The sequence below is a fragment of the Apium graveolens genome, chromosome 6 (assembly GCF_009905375.1).
Source record: "Apium graveolens cultivar Ventura chromosome 6, ASM990537v1, whole genome shotgun sequence".
In the NCBI taxonomy this organism is placed as follows: domain Eukaryota; kingdom Viridiplantae; phylum Streptophyta; class Magnoliopsida; order Apiales; family Apiaceae; genus Apium; species Apium graveolens.
The window spans coordinates 83434176-83457931 of NC_133652.1; positions in this window are offsets into that span (position 1 = coordinate 83434176).

A 23756-nucleotide genomic window follows, 5' to 3' on the forward strand; every position below is an offset into this window, starting at 1 on the left:
AAAACCCAATTCTCTCCACCTCCTTCCTCCTCCTTAACATCGTTTTCTTGGTGGATACCAGTGGAGTGCTTCACACTTGAGGAGCAACTGCTAAGGATCTCTGATCGTTGTCGCCGAATTATTTTTAAAGGTTAGATTCGATCCCTCGAATTTTTATTCACGATTTATATGCTTTTATTTGGATTTTGTATGTGTAAAAGTGTTTTTCCATGACCCCGCTGCGTTAAAAATCCAACAATGGTATCAGAGCATAGGTTGTATGCATATAGATCTGTGGTAAAAATTTCAGAATTTTATATGGTTGTATGAATTAATTATGATTTTTACAAGTTATATCATAGATTAATTTTGTCTGATGAGAAATCGTTTCTCATAATAATTTTGAATGTTGATCTGGGTTCTACAAGTGTTGTAGATCGTCTGGGTATTTTTTTCATAATTTTAGGATATATAGATTTTTTATTATGAATTTTTGAAGTTCTTAAAATTAAATTCGTAATTAATTAATCATATATATATTTAATATGTTGTATATATATATATATATTATCTGCTTTGTATATCTGTACTCCTGTTTTGTCTGCTATTGTTTTTACTGCTGCACGGAAAGAAAGAGAAGCACAGAAGTCACGGAAAGATGTTGATAGCAAAGCAAGAAGTCGACAGAGAAGAAAGCATCAGGCGGCTGTTATGTCGGGCGCGTGTGGCGGACGCGCGAGGAAAGGCTTATTGCGCATTTGTACAATGCGTTACACCCTTTAAAAGCTTAAAAGGGGTGTAACGCATCACCGGAATGCGTTATAGGTCCTGTAACGCGTTCCTGTAATGCGTTACAGCCCCTCTGTTGATTTTAAAATTGATTTTCTGGGAGTTTCGTAACTTCGTTTTAGGCGTGCAATATACCGTTGGATTAGTTTTTCCGAGACGGATCTAATGGAGTGATCAATTTTAGTTTATATAAAAGTTTTGAACTGTTTATATTTCCATGAAGTGTTTTAAAGTTGTTTTTGACTGTTTTAATTGCTTTTAAATGCTTCATGTGATACATAGAGATGTATAATGCTTAGACCTATATGCTAGATGATGTAACATGCCTACCTTGATGTTTATTCATGTTTATATATGTGATATATACTTAGTTTATCATGCGATGATAGATTTAGGTGAACTTAAATGAACATAAGGCGTTTGTTAGACAACCTAGTATAGTGAAATTGTTTCATAACCTTAATAACAATATTATGAATACAATCATGAGATTCTTGTGTTTGTGAAACACGTAATTGAATATGAATTTTCGATATGAGAGAAAGGATGATTCTGTCAACAACAGATTTTTATCTGTAAGAAAGGGTTATTAAGTGACGCCTCTTGACAATGCTCCACCCGATCTGGGAATCGTCTGATTATTGATTATTGATTTGAAATATTTAATTTAAAACGAAGAATCTCTTTATAATATGATTATGATTGTAACGTAATATAATCCCTCTAAAATTAAATAATATCAAGTAGTAATTGGCCAATGATACAACGGGCTTGTGTCGGTCATAGCCTTCCAACATGGTAGAAAGTAGTTCTTATTTTTGAATCATTGTCGTTTCGTTCCACAGCCGAGGGCTTTGATTTCGAAATAAGAAATACTTGTCTATTACATAGAGATGTGTACATTGAATAAGAATCTAAAGGTCGTTACGTGCCACAGCCGTGGGCCTTTGGGGACTGATTCAATTGTACGGAATATTGGGTTAGACTTGACTTAGAATATTGAGTTTGTCATGCCACAGCCGTGACTTAATTATTCAAGAGGCTAAAGTTTGATTAGGGAATAACATAAGATGTAATTGACAAGAGTTGTCTGCCTATTGAATATTACATGGCGTTTCGTGCCACAGCCGGGGTTGTGTAATGGAATGTAGGATCCCTATTCCCACTAGCATTATGAATGCTTAATTTTTCACGTAGGGGGTTGAATAAATTAGGAAAACTAGTGGGAGCCACTTATGAATAAAGACTCGATTCATATAGTGTTTTGAAATGAAATCGAATATTTGCTAAGTGTTGTTATGTGTTTATCATTTATAGATTTACTTTGTACGTTATGTCTTTTGCACTATCACTCAGGAGCATACTAGATGCTCACAAATTGACTGGTCCTAATTATGCTGACTGGCTTCGAAACTTGAGAATTGTTCTCAGGATTGAGAAGCTGGAATACGTGATTGACTCACCTAAGCCTACTGAACCTGCTAGTGATGCACATAATGATGAACATGTTGTGTATCGTAAGTGGATAGATGATGCAAATGTTGTTCAATGTATCATCCTAGCTTCCATGAACATTGAGCTACAGAAGCAACATGAGCATATGGATGCTCACTCTATCCTCTTGCATCTACAAGAGTTGTATGATGTGGCAGGGAGGACAGCTCGATATGAGATATCGAAGGAGTTGTTCGGTAGTAGGATGTCTGAGGGATCATCTGTGAATGACCATGTACTTAACATGATCAATTTGATTGAATGTCTTGGACAACTTGGTTTTGCCATGGATGGGGAGCTGAGCCAAGACCTGGTCTTGCAATCGCTTCCGAGTTCGTTCTCGCAGTTTGTTGTGAACTTTCACATGAATAAGTTGGATGTTAGCCTACCTGAACTCCACAACATGTTGAAGACTGCAGAATCGAATTTTCCCCCTAAGAAGAGTTCTGTTCTTCTAATTGGTGAAGGTTCCAATCCTAAGAAAAGGAAGAGGAACCCTTCCAAGAAGAAGAAAGTAGGTGAGAAAACGCTGGTTCCACCAAAAGCTGAAGACCCCAAGAGCAAAGTTGTTTGCTTTCACTGTAACAAGGTGGGGCACTGGAAGAGGAACTGCAAGGTTTACCTTGCAGAATTGAAGAAGAAGAAGGGTAGTGAGACTACCGCTTCTGATTCAGGTATGTTCATGAAAGAAGTGAATATGTCATTAAATCAAATTTCTACTTGGGTATTAGATACCGCCTGTGGTTCTCAAATCTGCAATTTGTTGCAGGGACCCAGGAGAAGTAGGACTCTTGAGGAAGAGGAGGTGATTCTACTGATGGGAAATGGAGCAAGAGTTGCTGCTGAAGATGTAGAATCATTTCATTTACATATGCCTACGGGCAAGACTATTATTTTAAATAATTGTTATTTTGTTCCCTCGATTGTGAGGAATATTATTCCCATGTTAGACTTGGCTGGATTTTCATTTATTATTGAGAATAATGAATGTTCTATTCTTAGAGATAATATTCTTTATGGACGTGGTGCTTTAAATAATGGTCTGTATAAAAGTGACATAATTTACTTCAGATTGAACAAACTAATAAAAGAAAAGGGATGATGAAAATCTCACTTCATAGTGGCACTGCAGTCTCCATTTAGTAGACATGGAGAGAGGACTGCAAATTTGCTAGGAATGGTACACACAGATGTATGTGGACCAATGTCTATGCAAGCCATGGGTGTATTTTCGTACTTCATTACTTTCATAGATGATAGATCTAGATTCGGATATGTGTTTGATGAAACACAAATCTGAGGCCTTTGAAAAGTTCAAAGAATATAAGTATGAAGTGGAGAAACAACCAAACATAGTATTATAATTCTTCGATTAGATCGAGGTGGTGAATACTTTAATGGAGTGTTTCTAGATTATCTCAAAGTAAATGGTATAGTCTCCCAGTGGACTCCTCCAGATTGGTATCTAAAAGGAGAAATCGAACTTTGTTAGACATAGTTCGGTCCATGATGAGCTATGCAAATCTTCCAGTATTCCTATGGGGTTATGCATTGGAAACCTCAGCATATTTACTGAATATGGTGCCTTCCAAAATCTGTTCCTCAAAATTCGTATGAGATATGGAAAGAAAGGAAACTGAGTCTTAAACACGTTAAGATTTGGGGATATCCAGCTTATGTCAAGAAAGTTGACCCAGATAAGCTGGAATATCGATCCGTAAAATATGGTTTTGTGGGATATCCTAAAGAGACTTAAGGGTATTACTTTTACAACGATCATCGGGTGTTTGTCTCCAGACATGCTACCTTCTTGGAAAAGGAGTTTAGCCTTGAAGGAAACAGTGGGAGCAAAATTGAACTTGATGAAGTTCAAGAAGCACAAACTACTACAGATCGAGTGGAAACACCTGTTCTGACTGAACAACCTTTTGTGGAACGGCCCATTCATAGGTCAGGGAGAGTGTCTCGCCAACCTGAGAGGTAATATGGCCTTGTCATTGAGAATGACAATGAGTTGTCGATCATTGATAATGACGACCCTGTGACCTATAATGAGGCTATGAGTAGTGTTGACTCAGAGAAATGGCATAGTGCCATGAAATCCAGAATGGAATCTATGTATACGGTATACAAAAGATAGATTATAGCAGATGGCCAGGTGGAGACCTATAAGGCCAGGCTTGTGGCAAAAGGATTCAAACAAAGGCAATGAATTGACTTTGATGAAACCTTTTACCTGTAGCCCTGTTAAAATCAGTTCGGATTTTGCTTGCGATTGCTGCTTACTACGACTATGAGATATGGCATATAGCCAGATGGTTTTCTTTCTAAGGGAAATGAAAGCCTAGTGTGTAAGCTACTGCGAACCATATGTGGTTTAAAGCAGGCTTCTCGAAAGATGGAACATTCGTTTTAATGAGACAATCAAAGAGTTTGATTTTATTAAAAACGAAGATGAACCACGGGTCTACAAAAGGGTTAGTGGGAGTGCGGTAACACTTCTTGTATTGTATTTGTTGGATTTTTAACACAGCGGGGTCATGGCAAAACACTTTTACACATACAAAATCCAAATAAAAGCATATAAATCGTGAATAAAAATTCGAGGGATCGAATCTAACCTTTAAAATAATTCGGAGACAACGATCAGAGATCCTTAGCAGTTGCTCCTCAAGTGTGAAGCACTCCACCGGTATCCACCAAGAAAACGATGTTAAGGAGGAGGAAGGAGGTGGAGAGAATTGGGTTTTCCAAACTTTTTGGGTTTTCGGGTTAGATGTGGGTTAGAATAAAATAGGGTCTATAATAGTGTATTTATAGGCAAAATTTTCAGCTGAAATTTTCCCATAAATAATATTATTATTATCCCATTTATCATTCTCATTAATAATTAAAACACCTTTTAATTATTAATCCTTTTTCTAAACACTTTAGAAATAATTCTCTCTCTTGATTTAATTTCCAAAAATTAAATCCTTTAATTAATAATATTAAGAACTTTTCTTAATTATTTTATAATCAATTAAATCTCATTTAATCAATTATTAAATTTGCCAATTAATTATTTATTTCACAAATAAATAATTATTAGCCATTATTAATTAATTCCTCCACCATTAAATCATTCTCTTTTTATGGTGTGACCATGTAGGTTCAATATTAAGCCGGTAGTAGAAATAAATAATAATAAAACTACTTTATCATTATTTATGTAAATTCTCTAATTTATTAAATATGAATAATTAATTAATCACATTTATTCTACATCGTGAGTGATGCTTCTCAACATATCGCGACTATCCGGATAATATGAATTCACTGCTTAGAATACCAAGAACCTGTCAGTGAATAGTTACCGTACAATAAACTCCTTCTACCCTACAATGTCCCGATTAAATACAAGAAATGGATCTCGTGTCAAGCCTATCTAATTCAATCACTTTGCTTACCATTTACTATGCGTAGTTCTATGCAAATTAGAAACTCCTTTCTAATTTCATTTACTCTGGCCAGAGATTCCTGAACTAGCATAAGTGGATCAGCCTTGAACATTCGCTTCCTCCACTGGAAGGGGTAGATCCTTTATTGATCATACACTATCTTCGTGTACAAATTCCTATACCCAGAAGAGCCCTAATAATTGTCCCTGAAGACTAAGAACTAAACCAAAGCATAGTTCAGTGTACACAAGATGACTATGATGACCTCAAGTCTAAGGATAATTGTACAACTATCACTAGGTGAACAACTGCTGACACGTGAGTGAACTCCATCAGTTGTTCAGCTGTGCGAGTCATGTTCAGTGAACTTATTCTATAATAAGCACCTACATACTAGCTATAGTGTCACCACACAAATGTCTATGAGAACAGACATCCTTCATAATGATGCAAGCATAGTATGTACCGATCTTTGCGGATTATTAATTACCAGTTAGTAATCCTATGACCAGGAACTATTTAAGTTTAGAGTTATCATCTTTTTAGGTCTCACTATTATGATCTCATCATAATCCATAAAAAGCTTTACTCTAAACTATGGTATATCTTATTTAAACACTTAAATAGATAAAGCCCGTAATAAAAACAAAACAAGTCTTTTATTAATATTAATGAAATCAAAACAGATTACATAAAAGTTATTCCTAAATCCTCATACATGATTGGACTTAGGACATATTCCTTTCAATCTCCCACTTGTACTAAAGCCAATCACTCTGGTATCTAATACCCATCCTGTCATTATGACGATCAAAGTTACTTTCATAAAGTAGCTTTGTGAGTGGGTCTGCTATGTTGTTATGTTTGTTAACTCTAATTCAATACAATACAAGAAATGTTACCGCGCTCCCACTAACCCTTTTGTAGATGCATGGTTCATCTACATTTTTGATAAAATCAAACTCTTTGATTGTCTCATCAAAACGAATGTTCCATCTTTCGAGAAGCCTGCTTTAAACCACATATGGTTCGCAGCAGCTTACGCACTAGGTTTTCATTTCTTTTAGAAAGAAAACCATCTGGCCATCTGCCAGATTTCATAGTCGTAGTAAGCAGCATTCGCAAGCAAAATCCGAACTGATTTTAACAGGGCTACAGGTAAAAAGTTTCATCAAAGTCAATCCATTGCCTTTGTTTGAATCCTTTTGCCACAAGCCTGGCCTTATAGGTCTCCACCTGGCCATCTGCTATAATCTATCTTTTGTATACCGTATACATAGATTCCATTCTGATTTCATGGCACTATGCCATTTCTCTGAGTCAACACTACTCATAGCCTCATTATAGGTCACAGGGTCGTCATCATCAATGATCGACAACTCATTGTCATTCTCAATGACAAGGCCATATTACCTCTTAGGTTGGCGAGACACTCTCCCTGACCTATGAATGGGTTGTTCCACAAAAGGTTGTTCAGTCAGAACAGGTGTTTCCACTTGATTCGTAGTAGTTTGTGCTTCTTGAACTTCATCAAGTCCAATTTTGCTCCCACTGTTTCCTTCAAGGATAAACTCCTTTTCCAAGAAGGTAGCATGTCTGGAGACAAACACCCGATGATCGGTGTAAAAGTAATACCCTAAAGTCTCTTTAGGATATCCCACAAAACTACATTTTACGGATCGATATTCCAGCTTATCTGGGTCAACTTTCTTGACATAAGCTGGACATCCCCAAATCTTAACGTGTTTAAGACTCGGTTTCCTTTCTTTCCATATCTCATACGGAGTTTGAGGAACAGATTTGGAAAGCACCTTATTCAGTAAATATGCTGAGGTTTCCAATGCATAACCCCATAGGAATACTGGAAGATTTGCATAGCTCATCATGGACCGAACTATGTCTAACAAAGTTCGATTTCTCCTTTCAGATACCAATCTGGAGGAGTCCACTGGGAGACTATTCCATTTACTTTGAGATAATCTAGAAACACTCCATTAAAGTATTCACCACCTCGATCTGATCGAAGAGTTATAATACTATGTTTGGTTGTTTCTCCACTTCATTCTTATATTCTTTGAACTTTTGAAAGGCCTCGGACTTGTGTTTCATCAAACACATATCCGAATCCACATCTATCATCTATGAAAGTAATGAAGTATGAAAATCCACCCATTGCTTGCGTAGACATTGGTCCACATACATCTGTGTGTACCATTCCTAGCAAATCTGCAGCCCTCTCTCCATGTCCACTAAATGGAGACTGGAGTGCCACTATGAAGTGAGATTTTCATCATCCATTTTTTTTTATTAGTTTGTTCAATCTGAAGTAAATTATGTCACATATATACAGACCATTATTTAAAGTACCACGTTCATAAAGAATATTATCTCTAAGAATAGAACATTCATTATTCTCAATAATAAATGAAAATCCAGCCAAGTCTAACATGGTAATAATATTCCTCACAATCGAGGGAACAAAATAACAATTATTTCAAACAATAGTCTTGCCCGTAGGCATATGTAAATGAAATGATTCTACATCTTCAGCAGCAACTCTTGCTCCATTTCCATCAGTAGAATCACCTCCTCTTCCTCAAGAGTCCTACTTCTCCTTGGTCCCTGCAACAAATTGCAGATATGAGAACCACAGGCGGTATCTAATACCCAAGTAGAAATGACATATTCACTTCTATCATGAACATACCTGAATCAGAAGCGGTAGTCTCACTACCCTTCTTCTTCAATTCTGCAAGGTAAACCTTGCAGTTCCTCTTCCAGTGCCCCACCTCGTTACAGTGAAAGCAAACAACTTTGCTCTCGGGGTCTTCAGCTTTTGGTGGAACCGGCGTTTTCTCACCTACTTTCTTCTTCTTGGAAGAGTTCCTCTTCCTTTTCTTAGGATTGGAACCTTCACCAATTAGAAGAACAGAACTCTTCTTAGGGGGAAAATTTGATTCCGTAGTCTTCAACATGTTGTGGAGTTCAGGCAGGCTGACATCCAACTTATTCATGTGAAAGTTCATAACAAACTGCGAGAACGAACTCGAAAGCGATTGCAAGACCAAGTCTTGGCTCAGCTCCCCATCCATGGCAAACCCAAGTTGTCCAAGACGTTCAATCAAATTGATCATCTTAAGTACATGGTCATTCACAGATGATCCCTCAGACATCCTACAACCGAACAACTTCTTCGATATCTCATATTGAGCTGTCCTCCCTGCCACATCATACAACTCTTGTAGATGCATGAGGATAGTGTGAGCATCCATATGCTCATGTTGCTTCTGTAGCTCAATGTTCATGGAAGCTAGCATGATGCATTGAGCAACATTTGCATCATCTATCCACTTACGATACACAACATGTTCATCATTATGTGCATCACTAGCAGGTTCAGTAGGCTTAGGTGAGTCAATCACGTATTCCAGCTTCTCAATCCTGAGAACAATTCTCAAGTTTCGAAGCCAGTCAGCATAATTAGGACCAGTCAATTTGTGAGCATCCAGTATGCTCCTAAGTGATAGTGCAGAAGACATAACGTACAAAGTAAATCTGTAAATGATAAACACATAACAACACTTAGCAAATATTTGATTTCATTTTAAAACACTACATGAATCGGGTCTTTATTCATAAGTGGCTCCCACTAGTTTATCTAATTTATTCAACCCCTACGTGAAAAATTAAGCATTCATAATGCTAGTGGGAATAGGGATCCTACATTCCATTACACGACCCCGGCTGTAGCACGAACCGCCATGTAATGTTCAATAGGAAGACAACTCTTGTCAATTACATCTAATGTTATTCCCTAATCAAACTTTAGTCTCTTGAATAATTGAGTCTCGGCTGTAGCACGACAAACTCAATATTCTAAGTCAAGTCCAACCCAACATTCCGTACAGTTGAATCAGTCCCCCAAGGCCCACGGCTGTAGCACGTACCGACCTTTAGATTCTTATTCAATGTACACATCTCTATGTAATAGACAAGTATTTCTTATTTTGAAATCAAAGCCCTCGGCTGTAGCACGAACCGACAATGATTCAAAAATAAGAACTACTTTCTACCATGTTGGAAGGCTATGACCGACACAAGCCCGTTGTATCATTGGCCAATTACTACTTGATATTATTTAATTTTAGAGGGATTATATTACGTTACAATCATAATCATATTATAAAGAGATTCTTCCTTTTAAATTAAATATTTCAAATAAATAATCAATAATCAGACGATTCCCAGATCGGGTGGAGCATTGTCAAGAGGCGTCACTTAATAACCCTTTCTTACAGATAGAAATCTGTTGTTGACAGAATCATCCTTTCTCTCATATCGAAAATTCATATTCAATTACGTGTTTCACAAACACAAGAATCTCATGATTGTATTCATAATATTGTTCTTAAGGTTATGAAACAATTTCACTATACTAGGTTGTCTAACAAACGCCTTATGTTTATTTAAGTTCACCTAAATCTATCATCGCATGATAAACTAAGCATATATCACATATATCCACATGAATAAACATCAAGGTAGGCATGTTATATCATCTAGCACATTATTCTAAGCATTATACATCTCTATATATCACATGAAGCATTTAAAAGCAACTAAAACAGTTAAAAATAGCTTTAAAACACTTCATGGAAATATAAACAGTTCAAAACTTTTATATAAACTAAAATTGATCACTCCATTAGATCCGTCTCGAAAAAAGAATCCAACGGTATATTGCACACCTAAAACGGAGTTACGAAACTCCCAGAAAATCAATTTTAATATCAACAGACGGGCTGTAACGCATACAGGAACGCGTTACAAGCCCTGTAACGCATTCTGGAGATGCGTTACACCCCTTTTAAGCCATTAAAGGGTGTAACGCATTCCGTGAATGCGCCACAGGGGTGTAACAGGTGTGTAACGCATTCCCGGAATGCGTTACACCCCTATTTTTTTATTTTTTTATTTTGTTTTTCAGCCGTCGTTGCTTTCTTTCTCGATCAGCGTGCCTGACTGTTCTCTGTACCTCTGTCCGTGCATCACAGTTTCAACAGCAGATAACTAAACATGCAGATGACAGATATATACATACATACAATTCATATATATATATAATTATTTAATTACGAATTTTAATTGAAACAAATTCAAAAATTCATAATAAAAAATATATACATCATAAAATTATGAAAAAAATACCCAGACGATCTACAACACTTGTAGAATCCAGATCAACATTAAAAAATATTCTGAGAAACGATTTCTCATCAGAAAAAATTAATCCATAATATAACTTGTAAAAATCATAATTAATTCATACAAGCACATAAAATTCTGAAATTTTTACCACAGATCTATATGCATACAACCTATGCTCTGATAATAATGTTGGATTTTTAACGCAGCGGGGTCATGGCAAAACACTTTTACACATACAAAATTCAAATAAAAGCATATAAATCGTGAATAAAAATTCGAGGGATCGAATCTAACCTTTAAAATAATTCGGAGACAACGATCAGAGATCCTTAGCAGTTGCTCCTCAAGTGTGAAGCACTCCACCGGTATCCACCAAGAAAACGATGTTAAGGAGGAGGAAGGAGGTGGAGAGAATTGGGTTTTCCAAATTTTTTGGGTTTTCGAGTTAGATGTGGGTTAGAATAAAATAGGGTCTATAATAGTGTATTTATAGGCAAAATTTTCAACTAAAATTTTCCCATAAATAATATTATTATTATCCCATTTATTATTCTCATTAATAATTAAAATACCTTTTAATTATTAATTCTTTTTCTAAACACTTTAGAAATAATTCTCTCTCTTGATTTAATTTCCAAAAATTAAATCCTTTAATTAATAATATTAAGAACTTTTCTTAATTATTTTATAATCAATTAAATCTCATTTAATCAATTATTAAATTTGCCAATTAATTATTTATTTCACAAATAAATAATTATTAGCCATTATTAATTAATTCCTCCACCATTAAATCATTCTCTTTTTATGGTGTGACCCTGTAGGTTCAATATTAAGCCGGTAGTAGAAATAAATAATAATAAAACTACTTTATCATTATTTATATAAATTCTCTAATTTATTAAATATGATTAATTAATTAATCACATTTATTCTACATCGTGAGTGATGCTTCTCAACATATCGCGACTATCCGGATAATATGAATTCACTGCTTAGAATACCAGGAACTTGTCAGTGAATAGTTACCGTACAATAAACTCCTTCTACCCTACAATGTCCCGATTAAATACAAGGCATGGATCTCGTGTCAAGCCTATCTAATTCAATCACTTTGCTTACCATTTACTATGCGTAGTTCTATGCAAATTAGAAACTCCTTTTTAATTTCATTTACTCTGGCCAGAGATTCCTGAACCAGCATAAGTGGATTAGCCTTGAACATTCGCTTCCTTCACTGGAAGGGGTAGATCCTTTATTGATCATACACTATCTTCGTGTACAAATTTCTATACCCAGAAGAGCCCTAATAATTGTCCCTGGAGACTAAGAACTAAACCAAAGCATAGTTCAGTGTACACAAGATGACTATGATGACCTCAAGTCTAAGGATACTTGTACAACTATCACTAGGTGAACAACTGCTGACACGTGAGTGAACTCCATCAGTTGTTCAGCTGTGCGAGTCATGTTCAGTGAACTTATTCTATAATAAGCACCTACATACTAGCTATAGTGTCACCACACAAATGTCTATGAGAACAGACATCCTTCATAATGAAGCAAGCATAGTATGTACCGATCTTTGCGGATTATTAATTACCAGTTAGTAATCCTATGACCAGGAACTATTTAAGTTTAGAGTTATCATCTTTTTAGGTCTCACTATTATGATCTCATCATAATCCATAAAAAGCTTTACTCTAAACTATGGTATATCTTATTTAAACACTTAAATAGATAAAGCCCGTAATAAAAACAAAACAAGTCTTTTATTAATATCAATTAAATCAAAACAGATTACATAAAAGTTATTCCTAAATCCTCATACATGATTGGACTTAGGACATATTCCTTTCAGTATTGAATTAGAGTTGACACACATAACAACATAACAGACCCATTCACAAAGCTACTTTATGAAAGTCACTTTGATCGTCATAAAGACAAGATGGGTATTAGATACCAGAGTGATTGGCTTTAGTACAAGTGGGAGATTGAAAGGAATATGTCCTAAGTCCAATCATGTATTAGGATTTAGGAATAACTTTTATGTAATCTGTTTTGATTTCATTTGATATTAATAAAGACTTGTTTTGTTTTTATTACGGGCTTTATCTATTTAAGTGTTTAAATAAGATATACCATAGTTTAGAGTAAAGCTTTTTATTGATTATGATGAGATCATAATAGTGAGACCTAAAAAGATGATAACTCTAAACTTAAATAGTTCCTGGTCATAGGATTACTAACTGGTAATTAATAATCCGCAAAGATCGGTACATACTATGCTTGCTTCATTATGAAGGATGTCTGTTCTCATAGACATTTGTGTGGTGACACTATAGCTAGTATGTAGGTGCTTATTATAGAATAAGTTCACTGAACATGACTCGCACAGCTGAACAACTGATGGAGTTCACTCACGTGTCAGCGGTTGTTCGCAGAGTGATAGTTGTACAAGTATCCTTAGACTTGAGGTCATCATAGTCATCTTGTGTACACTGAACTATGCTTTGGTTTAGTTCTTAGTCTCCAGGGATAATTATTAGGGCTCTTCTGGGTATAGGAATTTGTACACGAAGATAGTGTATGATCAATGAAGGATCTACCCCTTCCAGTGAAGAAAGCGAATGTTCAAGGCTGATCCACTTATGCTAGTTCAGGAATCTCTGGCCAGAGTGAATGAAATTAGAAAGGAGTTTCTAATTTGCATAGAACTACGCATAGTAAATGGTAAGCAAGTGATTGAATTAGATAGGCTTAACACGAGATCCATGCCTTGTATTTAATCGGGACATTGTAGGGTAGAAGGAGTTTATTGTACGGTAACTATTCACTGACAGGTTCTTGGTATTCTAAGCAGTGAATTCATATTATCCGGATAGTCGCGATATGTTGAGAAGCATCACTCACGATGTAGAATAAATGTGATTAATTAATTAATCATATTTAATAAATTAAAGAATTTATATAAATAATGATAAAATAGTTTTATTATTATTTATTTCTACTACCGGCTTAATATTGAACCTACAGGGTCACACCATAAAAAGAGAATGATTTAATGGTGGAGGAATTAATTAATAATGGCTAATAATTATTTATTTGTGAAATAAATAATTAATTGGCAAATTTAATAATTGATTAAATGAGATTTAATTGATTATAAATTAATTAAGAAAAGTTCTTAATATTATTAATTAAAGGATTTAATTTTTGGAAATTAAATCAAAAGAGAGAATTATTTCTAAAGTGTTTAGAAAAAGGATTAATAATTAAAAGGTATTTTAATTATTAATGAGAATAATAAATGGGATAATAATAATATTATTTATGGGAAAATTTCAGCTGAAAATTTTGCCTATAAATACACTATTATAGACCCTATTTTATTCTAACCCACATCGAACCCGAAAACCCAAAAAGTTTGGAAAACCCAATTCTCTCCACCTCCTTCCTCCTCCTTAACATCGTTTTCTTGGTGGATACCGGTGGAGTGCTTCACACTTGAGGAGCAACTGCTAAGGATCTCTGATCGTTGTCTCCGAATTATTTTTAAAGGTTAGATTCGATCCCTCGAATTTTTATTCACGATTTATATGCTTTTATTTGGATTTTGTATGTGTAAAAGTGTTTTGCCATGACCCCGCTGCGTTAAAAATCCAACAAAAAGTAACTCTGGATGAAATCAATGACATGCTAAATACTCATGATTTGGAAGTCCAGCAAAGGAAACAGAAGAAAGCATCAAGGCAAAATCAGCTGCCTTAAAAGTAAATGCTAAAGCTTTAAAGGACAAGATTATGGAAGCTACAAGGAAGAAGAACTATCTTCCAGAATCAGATACTGATGATTCATCATCAAATCCTGATGATGATACTGATTCTGAAACTGATGGGAACATGACAGATTCTGATGTCATGTAAATGGAAGCTATGATGGTTAAGGGATTTAAGAGAATTCAATTCAGGAAGTCTCAGAAGAATAGAAGCTTCAGGAATAAGTTTACCGGAGGGGAAAGGAAGCCTTCTGGAAGAAGAGAAGGAAAAGATGTGAAAGATGGAAAAGTAGATAGGTCAAAGATCAAGTGCTACAACTGTGATGAACCTAGCCCTTTGCTACTGAGTGCAGGAAGTTAAGAAATGACAAAGGGAAGAACAAATCCTTGATCACATAAAGCAAGGACTGGATGGACTCTACTGACTCTAAGGCTGAAGGAACAAACTATGCACTGATGGCTAGTTTTGATAGTCCTGCTTCTCCTGATTCTAAGGTATCAACATCCTTCTTTTCTCTTGGTACTGAGGATATATCTGAATTGAAATATATTCTTAAATCTCTGCATGGTAATTTTAAGAATAAGACTCTAGAAAATGATAGACTTATAACTGAGATTGAGATCTTAAAATCTAGGAATGTATAGTTAGAGTCTGACTTAATAAATCATATTAATTTGAAGAAAGAATGTGAGAGTGCTAAACGTACAGTAAAGATCCTTGAGGCTAGATACAGTATGTAAAAAAAAGATTTAGAAAATTAGAGAAAACCCCATAAAGCCTGGACTGATTCAGGAAAAAGGTTCATGAGATGATCTCAAAGAAAAACTGGAAAGAATGTCTTGGCTATAAAGATGGGATTAAAGATGTTGACACTGAAAATAAAATTACCCTTAAGACTCCTGTTAAATTTATCTCTTCAGAAAACAATGAACCCAAATCAACCTTTGAAAAGGGTTCAACATCTACATATCAGGAAAATAGAGTAAATGATAAAAATTAAATAAGGAAAACAAAGAAACCATTAAGATTGTCAAGAAAGAAAAGAACATAGGACTTTTGTCTAAAGAACAATTAAAAAAGAAATTATCTGAAGTTACTGATAAACCTCATATAAAAAGTCCAAAAAGAAACATGAATGGTAAGCAAGGTGTGTCTAAAGATTCCAACTATAAGGTTGCTCCCAATGCTCCTAGAAAAACTTGTTTTAACTGTGGAAATATTAATCATCTTGCTATTAATTGCAGGAGGAGTAAGAAAAAAAATATGCTACTCCTGAGTCTGATGTTAGGGGTAGATTAGCATTTTAAAAACCATAAAATCCTTATTATCATTGTGGTAGTAGTTGGCATTACACTTGTAGTTCTTATCATAAGTTGTATCACAATTTCTATGAACCCTTGCCTAAATTTAATAAAACTGCTTATGTGTTCAATTCTGCAAGTTCTACTAAATCTGCTTCTGATAAGACAAATTTTATCAAAGAAAAACCTGTCAGAATTGATTCTGAATCACAGAGACTTAAGTTGTTCAAAACAAGGGCCCAACGAGTGTGGGTCCTTAAAAATCTTTCTAATTAATCATCTCTCTGATTGCAGGGTAACAGGAAAAACATTCTTGTCTTGGACAGTGGATGTTTTGGAAACATGACTGGAAATAAAACTCTGTTGTTAGAATTTGAGAGGAAGGCTGGCCCGGATGTATCTTATGGGGATGGAAACATTGGACACACTCTGGGATATGGAAACTTGATAATTGGAAAGGTGGTAATAGAAAATGTGGCTTTGGTGGAAGATTGAAACATAATCTACTGAGCATCAGTCAGATCACTGACAAAGGCTACTATGTGGTGTTTTATGACTCTCACTGTGAAGTTGTTCACATCAAAACAAAGAAAGTTATCTTGAAAGGATATAGACATGGTAACATATATGAAGCAAGGCTGCATGAAAGTCTTGAGAAGGAAGCTACTTACCTTATCTCTAAGGCATTAGTAGATGAAAGCTAGAATTGGCACAAGAAGCTCTCACATCTCAACTTCAATTCTTTAAATGAACTTGCCAAGAAGGAGTTAGTGAGAGGACTACCAAATATGCTATATTCATCTGATGGTCTTTGTGACGCTTTCCAAAAGTCTAAATAAAGAAGAGTATCCTTCAAAAGCAAAACATAATTCTCCATCACTGAACCATATCACATGCTACACTTGGATCTCTTTGGACCAGGGAACATAATGTCAATCAACAAGAAAATGTACACACTTGTAATTATTGATGATTTCACTAGATATGCCTTGGTTTATTTTCTACACAGGAAGGATGAAACTCCAGAAATTCTTCTGGATCATGTAAAGCAAATTGAAAATGGAATAAATTTCAAAGTGAAAATTCTGAGAAGTCATAATGGCACTGAGTTCAAGAATTCAAAGATGGAGGAAGTTTGCAAGTACAAAGGTATACAACAGCAATTCTCAGCTCCCGGTACACCTCAACAAAATGGTGTTGTTGAGAGGAAAAACATAACCTTGATCGAAGCTAGCAGAACTCTGCTAGAAGAAGCCAAATTACCCACTTACTTATGGGTTGAAGCAGTAAACACAGCCTGTTACACTCAAAACATCACTCTGATAAACAGACATGGTGTAACTCCTTATCAGATGCTGAAAGAAAAGAAGCCAAGTCTGAAACATCTCCATATATTTGGATGTAAGTGCTTTGTTCTAAGGACTCACACAGATCAGCATCAAAATCTGATGAAGGAATCTTTGTTGGATATGCACCATCAAGAGCATATAAAGTTTTCAATCTGAGAACAAATACTATAGTTATATCCATCAATGTGTCTTTTGATGATAGAAAGATTCCTGGATTTGAAGAAGACTCTCATGAAAGATTAATTTTTGAAAATGAAAATGCATTGTTGGACTCTGTATCAGACTCCAATAAATCATCAATCACTGATGATCTAAGTCCTGATACTCCTTCAGATCCTGAATGTAACGCCCCCAAATCCGAGGTCAGTGGATTCAGTCGTCACTATGAAACCTCAATCCAAAATAACCTTTTTAATCAATAAATAAATGCCAGCGGAAGATATTTATCAATTATAATCCCAAACTAATCCAAGATCTTTTAAGGTTACAGTTCTAGAAACAAGATATCCAAATTCCACAAATAAATTTTTCACTTTCTTTTAAAACTCTTTTCAACAATTCCAATTCAATACTAACCCGCTGGTATAACTTCGAAAAGAAGTATACTAGACCCAACTATAAAATAACATAATTATAATATAATATAAACAACTTTACACAATAAAACTTACACTAGCTCGCCAACCCTGGACCAACCACCTTCCAAGAGCTTCTTCTTTGCTTCCTCGAATTACGCGGTTAAACACCGCAAGCTAATCCTCACTGGAGGTTAAATTTAAAAACAGGCAAGTATGAGCGGAAGAAATGCCCAGCAAGTTCATTATAACATATATAGGGTCTTTTTGATATAAAATCGACGTCTGCAATAGAGCAGAACCTTTAAAAATCATAATTGCTGAAACAAAAAATTTGTAAAGAATCTGATAATTGTTTCTCATTGTATTTATAACTCTTTTTTATATTTTCGAGCGAAATGCTTCAGCAATACTTTTAATCTTGACGAGAATAAAACTCGTAAAACCGTGTTTATAGAAATATCGTAAACCACAATAACATGAAATAATGATTATGGATTGAGTCATAAATTTTATTCAAAACTGAACTCTTGATATTAATACTCATTTTATTGTCATATCAAATTAGATATCAATATGAACTTTGATGCTCACAACATCCCATACTGAAGTTAACATCAATCATCTATACTAATACCACCTTTGATATTTAACAACAAAGTAAGTATCAGCATAAATCAAAAACTGAATCAAAACTGCATTTCACCATTAGTCCAAAACAGAAACAGTTGATAAATCATTTATTCTAAGAATATAAAAAATGATATGATAATTTAGATTGGGATCATTCTCCGACGGACGTACTATCACATGCTGATCAGCCCGTGTGATTGCACAAGGTCATGATTCGTAGAAACATGTGCCCAAAACACGAGTACTCAAACAAAAAGGCAATATACCTAACTGTGGAAAAAATTGTGTCATAATATCTCATATGACACTTAGAAATAGCCCTCTGCTGGACCGTCCGTCCCGGACACTTACGTAATTTGATCCAATCTAAAACCTTTTATTGAGAAGGGGTCATAATAATCGACACCCAAAATAATTTTATTTTCCCCATTTTCTTGGGTAGGAATATTCGCAACCAAATCATTTTTCTCAAAATACAACACATTTAAAAACCCAATAATTTGATAAGTAAAATCACTTAGCTACTCTGAACATAGAATAGCAGAATAGTATTTGCATAATAAGCATTTAATTAAGCGATATGTATAACATTTATCTATTCTGAACTAAGAATAGGAAAAGCAATACTTGCATGATAAGATTCAAAATAAATATCACTTGAACAATAAGTGATGATATGGATACTTGCCTTTGGGTTTTAGCTGTTAGTCACACTCGCAAAGACGCATCTATTCTGATATTCTATCTCAAAACACTTTACTGATATGCTGCTCCTGCGATTGCTAGAAGCCAGATATCCAATACCATTTCATTCCATTATTTATCCAATGTGTTGTCCTGATCAACTCGAATGATCCGCATCTATAATTAAAAGATATAACTTTAATCGTCTAAACGATAATTACTCGACGAACTGCGCGTCAAAACCCTACCGTCAACCCATACGATAGCCCACACATAACGAAAACAGCCAAATACAAGACTTATGACCCACGTATACACGTAATACACATAGCATGTAAACACATAACTCACGTATCACATAATTCATTTCACACATGCCTCGGTTCGTCAAAAGGTTTGACTCGATACGTTTAAAACTGAAATCGGGTCAAAAATATGATTTACCAAACAATAAACGACTCGCAAAACAAGCGACCTTTCGAAACAAAAGAATTTGGGTCTCGAAAGTATTTTTGATGAAAGCGGAATATTTTTCTGAGTCGATACGCGTTTGTTTCGTATTAAACGGAAGAACGGTCTATTTATTACGAATAAAATAAGAATAAATTAAAACAAATTATAAATAATTGAATCAAATTATGATTTTCGAAAATAATAAAAGATAATAATTTGAAATTGAAATAAATATTTTAGAAAAACTTTCGAAATAACGTCTTTGTAAAACAGACCTTTCCCGGGGTCATACCCCTCAAAATTAATCCCAAACAACACAATCCAACTGTACTCTAATAAAATCAATAAATTTAAAACACACAATAATTTATATTTGCACGTATAAACACGCCAGAAACGAAAAACACGGCCAAAAGCGACTTCTACAAAAACTTCTAAAAATTATGAAATAAATATATAAACACTAACATGCTATAATATACCCAAATACAAAAACGGAATTTTGAAATCGTTACCGAAAATAAATTCTGATCGCCCCGAAGAGAATATCTGATTTCCGAAAAATATCTCCAGAAAAATTTGAAATTAATAGTGATAGATATATACACGCTGAGATGCCATGTAGAGTAATCAACATCGTCAAACTCATTTTCTATGTCCCGAAAATAAATTAAAACGGAAAATATGCTCCGCAAATTTTCTTCTCAAAATCTCGCAATATATATATACCTATGCGTAGGTATTGAATCACTGATCTTTCATATATATAACAATTGAAATTTGGACAGACGGTTGAAAAGATAAGAATTTTTGAAAATTAAAAGTATATAAATATAAGATAGAGAGAGGAGACAGAGAGAAGAGGGGAAGCAGTGTACAAAAACATAAAGGAAAGGGGAGGGGGACTTGCGGGGAAATAAGGGGGAGGGGCGGGGTAGGTGCCAGGTGGGGTGGGTAGGTTAGTTTGTTTACACGTTTTGTTTTGTTTTTTTTAACTAAAATCAATACAACATTTAAATAATTAGTCCAAAATTAATAAATAGCGGGGAATAATATTTAATCAAATAAATATAAAATTTATATCAAAATATCCTAAAAATTATGAATATTCCAAATATGCGAAAATATAAAATATTTGGAAGCCCAACGATTTTATAAAAATAAAAATCTGATTTTTATGGGGTTTGACGTCCCGGTAGGGGCCGGGTCTGATAATTTTTATGAAACCGAAATATTTCTAAAATTCTCTGAATATTTAAAAACTAACAAAATAAAATTTTCATAATTTTTAAAATATTTTTGGATCGCGCATCAGACCCGCATTTTACGATTTAACGAACAAAAGCACGGATAAATATAATCCAAAAATTTCCGAAACAATTTTAAAATTCTCAAAATATTCAAAACTTAAGAAAATATACATTTTATGATTTTTGAAACATTCTAAAATTTAATGCTGAATTTATACTTATATATCGGATCCAAAAATAAATTACTTAGCCGCTAAGTAACTATAAAAATGATATAATTTAATACCAGATTTGGATAATTATCAAAACCGAACTTGTTATAAAATACCCTATGAGAAAATAATGTAAAATATCCCGTCTCTCGAGAATACGGGTTTTATTGATCTACCGAAATGATTATCGTATCGAAAATTTTACGTCGGGACGCGCACAGGTTAAACCGTACTCCGGATCGTAAAAGTTAAAACATGAAAAATGTCCGGAATTACCAAATTAGGTTAGGAAGGAGTTTTCGGAAGAGTTTCGGGTTGTAAAAACGCAAAAACGGTTGAGGTTGGACGATTCCTGGCTTTATAAAATAGTTTTATAATTACTCCAAAAATAATTATTAAATCTATAAATTCTTATAAAATCATATAACAATCCAAAAATTACCAGAAAAATACCATAATTATCTACACTTTATTCTAGACATATTAAAAATCAAAATACTTACACTTTATCACATATACACACCCAAATATAAATATCAATCATCTGATAATTGATAATTCACCAAAATTCCAATAATAATCACATAATAATTATTTATTGATAAAAAAATAATTGCACAATATTTCACGGATATTTCAAAACAATTTCAATTTACCGATATCTATAAGATCGGCATTCAAATAACTTTTGAAAATAATACATTTAAGTAAATATTTTCATAAATTAACCAGGATCGATATAACACTTAACAATTAGCACAATACCATTTAATAACACAAACTCGTGAAATAAGAATAAAATATCCACCATTTTATTCCTTCTAAATCAGAAAAGCACATATATATTCGAATAATAATTATAATAATTCTAAAAATACGTAATATTACACTGAAGATAATCAATGTACTGATGAACCTGCACATGTTGAAGGGGAGCAATAGCAAGGTTCAACTGATGGTACCAACACAGAAGAATCAACTCAAGGTTCTTCCCAATCTAATCAAACAGAATCCAATGCTGACACAATATCAGGAGAGCATGAGTCAAGTGTTAATACTTCATCAGGAGATAACAGCACTGACTCAGGGGGAGCCTCAAATACATTTGATGAGGCACATGATTTAGGGGGAACATCTAGCTCCAGAAGAATATTTCCTCATGCCAGAAAATGGACCAAAGATCACACTCCTGATCTGATCATTGGAAATCCTGATGAAGGTGTCCAAACAAGAAGTGCAACTCAAAATGAATGTCTATATCATAATCTACTTTCAAAAGAAGAACCAAAGAAAGTAGAAGATGTACTCAAGGATGGAGACTGGGTCATAGCTATGCAAGAAGAGTTGAATGAGTTTGAAAGAAATAAAGTTTGGAAGATGGTGCCTAGACCTAAAAATAGGTTAATTGTAGGTAAAAAGTGGGTCATTAGAAATAAGACTGATTCTGATGGAAAAATTGTCAGAAACAAGGCTCGGTTAGTGGCTAAGGGTTATTCTCAACGGGAAGGCATTGATTATGATGAGACATTTGCTCTTGTTGCTAAGCTGGAAGCAATCAGAATATTCTTGGCATATGCTGCGCACAAGAAATTCAAAGTCTTCCAGATGGATGTCAAGAGTGCATTTCTCAATGGAGAACTTGAAGAAGAAGTTTATGTTGAACAGCCACCAGGATTTGTGGATCCTAAACATCCTGACTATATTTATAGACTTGACAAAGCACTCTATGGATTGAAGCAAGCACCTAGAGCATGGTATGAGACCCTTGCTCAGTTTCTACTTGAAAGTGGATTTAAAAGAGGTTTAATAGATAAAACCTTATTTTATCTGAATAAAGGTAAAGATTTTCTTTTAGTTCAAATTTATGTGGATGATATCATTTTTGGATCAACTAATCAAACATTGTGTGTTAAGTTTTCTAAGTTGATGCAATCAAGATATCTGTAACACCCCCAAATCCGGGGTCGGGGATCCGGGTTGTCACGAGTTCCATTTCCCTTAACAACACCCAATCTTAATAAATAATCAACTACTCTGTACTGTGACCCCACAATAAACACACACACCACAAGTTATAGTCTCAGAGATGAATATCCAAAAATAATCACAAGTCGTTTTATTCCACAATTATATGCCAATACACCTTAAACAGGTTTCTGAATAAATTTACATTTCTTTGCCATTATTACAATTCATAAATATACATAATCTGATACATCAAAAGTTGAAAGCCTAGCCTATTGGTAGTTCCTACCTCAGCTATGGCGGCATCAGTGCTTCTAGAAAACTGCGGAACGTCTCCTAACCTCTTGCGAATCGGGAGCTTGGTCCGGTTCATCTTGTCTATCTGATGTTGTGTGATGAAAGAAGAAAGCAAGGGTGAGCAGCAAGCCCACCAAAATAATATGTATAATGATTAACAATATATGAGCCTTCTTATAGTACTCATGAAAGTCTTGGTCAAAAGAAATGAACCAAGTTGATATCTTAATGCGATGAAGTCGCAAAATATTCAGTATATATATATATACATATATACTTTTCAAAATATTGGAAGTCCTCTTCCATGCACAATATACACAAAGTCCCAGTGTATAACTGTATAAA